Genomic DNA, 6000 nt, shown 5'->3' with positions numbered 1-6000 from the left:
CTGGAAACCTCACATGGTTGTGTGGCTCACACGGGCTTGGACCATGTGGCTCACACGGCCATGTGGAGCTCACACCCCCTTGCATGAAATGGCCATGTGGCTCACTGACCCCTTGATTGGCGCTGCATAGCTATGTCTTATTACAACGCCTTTTACTTCATTAAGATGCGATTTTCTCTAGTTGATGTGTAACGCCCGCCCCCTTTTTCCCACTCCTGCCTAGTGAGAGGGGCGGGGTTACTGACTTTCACTTAGACTTAGCAGACATAACATACATACAGCGGAAGCATATATATTTTTTTTTCTAAAATCATACTAAGCATATGAACATGAAATAGCATGGTTCAACTTAATAGTCATATTATTCATTTCTAACACATGCATAGGGAATCATGAAAGACATCAACATAACATAACATATTATTCATAAGTTCTTTTAAGCAGGTCATTTTATTTCTTTAGCCAAGTCACCATCACACATCTCTTGCCCCTTCCTGCTGCTCCTCTAGTTTATCCATCCTTTACCTTTATCTGTGGTACAAGGAAAAGTATCTGTAAGCACTCAAGGCTTAGTGAGATCCTTTCCTACTCACAAAAACCAACATATCATGTAAAATCATCATATCATACATCATGGAATAAATGACGCTCATATCATCATATAATTAAAAACATATCATATCATGGCATGAATTTCACTAGTGCCAATCAGTATAGGCTCTAAGGCCTAATGACCTAGTGTGACCATCATGCTTCCTCTGTGCCAAAGCCTTGGTCAAGGGATCTGCGATGTTAGCCTCTGTAGGTACTCTGCAAATCTTCACCTCTCCTCTATCGATAGATAATCTCTCGAATGAGATGGAAGCGCCGTAGTATATGCTTGGTCCGCTGGTGTGAGCGAGGTTCCTTCGCCTGTGCTATAGCTCAGCAATGCTGGGAACCACCCCAAGTTCAGTGATGAACTTGCGGATCCAAACTGCCTCCTTTGCTGCTTCTGATGCAGCAATGTACTCGGCTTCTGTTGTAGAATCAGCTACTGTATCCTGCTTCTAACTCTTCCAGCTGACAGCGCCACCATTAATGCAAAATATGAACCCCGACTGCGATCTATAGTCATCCTGGTCGGTCTGGAAGCTAGCATCACTGTAACCCTTTACAGCTAGCTCATCATTGCCTCCATATATCAAGAAATATTCTTTTGTCCTTCTTAAGTACTTAAGAATATTCTTGACCGCTATCCAGTGACTTTCACCTGGATCTGACTGGTATCTGCTCGTCATGCTCAAAGCATATGAGACATCAGGTCGAGTACATAGCATGTCGTACATGATCGATCCTATGGCTGAGGCATAAGGGATCTGATCCATGCGGTCTCTCTCCTCTCTAGAAGAGGGACTTTGAGTCTTCGAAAGACTCACGCCATGTGACATCGGTAGAAATCCCTTCTTGGAGTTCTGCATGGCAAACCGAAGGAGTACCTTGTCAATGTATGTACTCTGACTTAGGCCAAGCAATCTCTTAGATCTATCTCTATAAATCTGTATTCCTAGAATGCGGGATGCCTCACCTAAGTCCTTCATTGAGAAGCAACTCCCTAGCCAGGTCTTGACAGACCGAAGCATAGGGATGTCCTTCCCAATGAGTAGTATGTCATCCACATACAATATGAGGAAGACAACTATGTCTCCTACAACCTTCTTGTAGACACAAGGTTCATCTTCGTTCTTGATGAAACCAAACTGTTTGATTGCATCATCGAATCGAAGATTCCAGCTCCGAGAAGCTTGCTTTAGTCCATAAATGGACCTATGCAGCTTGCATACTATGCTAGTATGCTGTGGATCGACAAAACCCTCAGGTTGTGTGATGTACACATCCTCGAGTTGGTTTCCATTCAGAAACACGGTTTTGACATCCATCTGCCATATCTCATAGTCATGGTAGGCTGCAATAGCAAGCATGATCCGAATGGACTTAAACATCGCTACTGGAGAAAAGGTTTCATCATAGTCAATACCATGAATCTGCTTGAAACCTTTAGCTACCAAGCGACCCTCATAGATAAGTCCATCCATGTCAGTCTTTCTCTTAAAGACCCACTTACACCCAATGGGTTTTACCCCTTCAGGTGGATCAACCAAAGTCCATACTTGGTTGGTGTACATGGATTCCATTTCGGATCTCATGGCTTCTAGCCATTTCTCGGAATCTGGTCTCATCACAGCTTCCTGATAGGTGGTAGGCTCATCCTCTATGAGCATAACGTCATCATGGTCAGACAAGAGAAATGAGTATCTCTCAGGCTGATGACGTACCCTATTAGACCTGCGAAGAGGTATGTCTACTTGAACTGGTTGTTGTTCCTCAACTCCTTGTGGAACATCATCCACAACACTTTGTGGTTCCAGTTCAACTTCCATCGAGGCTTCAGTGCAAGTATTCGCATCTTGAACTTCTTCAAGATCGAACGTGCTCCCACTAGTCTTTCTAGAAACAAAGTCCCTTTCTAGAAAGACCCCAGTCTTTGCCACAACTACCTTGTGCTGACTGGGAATGTATAAGTAATATCCCTTAGTTTCCTTGGGATATACGATGAAATAGCACTTGTCGGATTTGGGTCCTAATTTGTCTGAGACTTGACGTCGTATGTAAGCCTCACAGCCCCAAATCCTCATGAAAGAAACCTGGGCATCTCTCCCAGTCCATATCTTATATGGTGTCTTTATCACGGCCTTGGATGGAACTCGGTTGAGAATGAAAGCTACCGTGTCTAGAGCATATCCCCATAGATATGTTGGAAGATCTGTGTGACTCATCATAGATCGTACCATATCTAATAAGGTACGATTCCTCCTTTCGGATACACCATTCCACTATGGTGTTCCAGGAGGAGTGAGTTGAGATAAAATCCCACACTCAGCTAAGTAGTCACGGAACTCATGGCTCAAGTATTCACCACCTCGATCTGATCGAAGTATTTTAATACTCTTGCCAAGCTGGTTCTGTACTTCATTCTTGAATTCTTTAAACTTTTCAAATGATTCAGACTTATGTGTCATCAAGTACACATAACCATATCTACTGAAGTCATCAGTAAATGTGATGAAGTATCTATAACCGCCACTAGCAGCGACATTGAAAGGGCCACATACATCACTATGTATGAGTCCTAACAAATCAGTCGCTCTCTCGCTGTGCCCACTAAAAGGAGTCTTGGTCATCTTGCCTCGCAGGCATGACTCGCATATCTCATATGATTCAAAATCAAATGAGTCCAGCAAACCATCCTTATGGAGCTGGGATAAGCGCTTGTCATTTATATGACCTAAGCGACAGTGCCAGAGATAAGTTTGGTTCATGTCATTTGACTTGAACCTCTTGGTACTATTGTTATAGATAGGGCTCTCAAGGTCTAGAATATAGAGTCCGTTTATTAGTGGTGCACTACAATAGAACATATCTTTTAAATAAACAGAACAACATTTGTCTTTTATTATAAAAGAGTATCCTTTCTTGTCTAAACAAGAAACTGAAACTATGTTCTTAGTAAGAGCAGACACATAACAACAATCATCTAAATTTAGTACAAGCCCAGAGAGCAGAGATAGCTGATAAGTTCCTACAAAGAATGCAGCCCACCGTGCTCCATTGCCTACCGTAGGTCCACCTCGCCTTTGCCAATGCTCTGCTATTTCTCAGCCTGCACATCAAGACAAATGTGAGAAGCACATCCAGTATCTTATACCCATGATGTAGAAATAGATAGATTGACTTCTATAACATATATACCTGAAGTGGAAGTCTCACTTCGCTTCTTCTTAAGATCCTCCAAGTATACCTTGCAGTTCCTCTTCTAGTGCCCGGTCTGACCGCAGTGGAAGCATGTAGCATCCTTGGCGACCCCTCCTTTAGGCTTCAATGCCTTGCCTTTGCCCTTAGTTTGGGACTTTCCCTTACCTTTGGGCTTGCCCTTGCCCTTGTGCTTCTGGACCATCAGAATGGGCTTAACCTTCTTAAGGTTAATCTCAGCAGTTCGTAACATACTAAGTAGCTCGGGCAGTGACTTGTCAATCTCGTTCATGTTATAGTTGAAAACGAATTGACTATAGCTATCTGGCAAGGACTGCAAGATCAAGTCAGTGGCCAGCTCTTGGCCAAGTGGGAACCCCAATCTTTGTAGGTCTCTATGTATCCAATCATCTTGAGTACATAAGGACCTACAGGAGACCCGTCTGACATCTTGCACTGAAACAGTGCCTTAGAGATCTCAAATCTCTCATGCCTCGCTTGTCCCTGATATAGTTGGCGAAGATGCTCAACCATATCATAAGCGCCCATCAACTCGTGTTGCTTCTGAAGCTCAGAGTTCATGGTCGTGAGCATTAGACAGGACACATCTAATGCGTCGTCTTGATGCTTCTTGTAAGCATCTTTGTCTCGCCTGGGGCATTGGCGTGAGGAGCCTCCGAATGGGCGCCCAACGCATGCTTACGCCTCGGTGAGAACTATTCTCAAGTTCCTGTACCAGTCCAGGAAATTCGCTCCGTTGAGCTTGTCCTTCTCAAGGACAGATCGCAGGGAGAAGGAATTCGTGTTCGACGTCATGGTTATCTACAACAGAAAATTTGCAGAAATAAATATCATATTCTTTTAAAATCATTTAATTAAGTCTTTAACTAAATGATGCTCCCACTGAATACTATAATTCATGTGAGACAAGATCCACATCATATTAACCCTTGAGTTAGCTTTGGCTAATACGCCCAAGGCTTAGTATGATCTGTAGGTAACGATTACCAATTACATCTCTATGCAACTCTTGTTTATAGGATCAAGATCCATATTTATATTAAAACTCGAGTTAGCTTTGGCTAATACGCCCGAGAGTTAATATAAACGTGATTTTTTCCTACCTTTCCAACTATTGGAAGAATGCCTATAGTTGACTCGATCCAACCGAGTAACTAGGAATACTCAATCTAATTGAGTTTGTATTCACCCATGCGTTGATAGGCGGGACCAAGATTGTCCCTCCGTACCCTACCAAGATAATATGTATTGCTCTGCTTTGGCAGATTCAACAATACATGTGATCGAGGTAGTGATAGGTATCACGGCACGGTTAGGCATTAGAGTTGAGTCGATTGAGATCTAATCTAATCGAAAAGGATGCATCTTGTGCATGACTTAGATCCAATCTAATCGCAAGGGTGCATCATGTGCACGACTTAGATCTAATCTAATCGTAAGGCACTAATTAATTAACTACTTATTAAATATGCATCACATACACAAGCAATTAATTAATCTATTTGTGATTTAGTCATGGCCCTACTATGATCTTCTCAAGCCAATGAGAAGATCGATTGGTCAACCTAGGGTCAACAACTTCTCCAAGCTCCTCCCTTTGACCACCTTGTGTTGCTCGTGCCCGCCTCGGAACTCCGTCTCGTGTGGACCCTCCACCGCTCCAATTTGTACATTATAATTTGAAACTCGAGTTACATTCGAGTCTAAATCTAATTTACAACAAGAATATAAGAGAAGGCACGACGCGTAGGTCGCGAATATAATACAACACTCGCAAACACATAACGGCACGCAGGCCGTATTATGAATTACAACACAATCCAATCATATTGGGTTTTTGGGCCATGATTATCACAAAATTAATATATAATTCAAAATTATATATTTTTCATAATTTTCTGTAATTTTAAATTAATTTTTACAATTTTTATGAGTAAAATTTCCCGACAGACCCGTTTAGCGGTTTCGGGCGCAATCGCGGAACGGATCCCCTTGCGGGGCCAGGGGCAGCGCCCCTACCCGCGATCTAACCATCTCGAGGGTTCCTTTGCGATCCAACAGCGCCTAAACCTGCTGTCCCAAAACGATTTGGGCCGAGACATTGTCGTTTCGGAAAAAATCTTCCCGGCGGGTTCGTTTTTAGCGATTTCGGGTGCAACCTCGGAGCAAATCCCCTTGCGGGGTTAGGGG

Source organism: Zingiber officinale, chromosome 4A (genome assembly GCF_018446385.1).
Source record: "Zingiber officinale cultivar Zhangliang chromosome 4A, Zo_v1.1, whole genome shotgun sequence".
NCBI lineage: Eukaryota > Viridiplantae > Streptophyta > Magnoliopsida > Zingiberales > Zingiberaceae > Zingiber > Zingiber officinale.
This window is presented reverse-complemented; position numbering follows the sequence as displayed.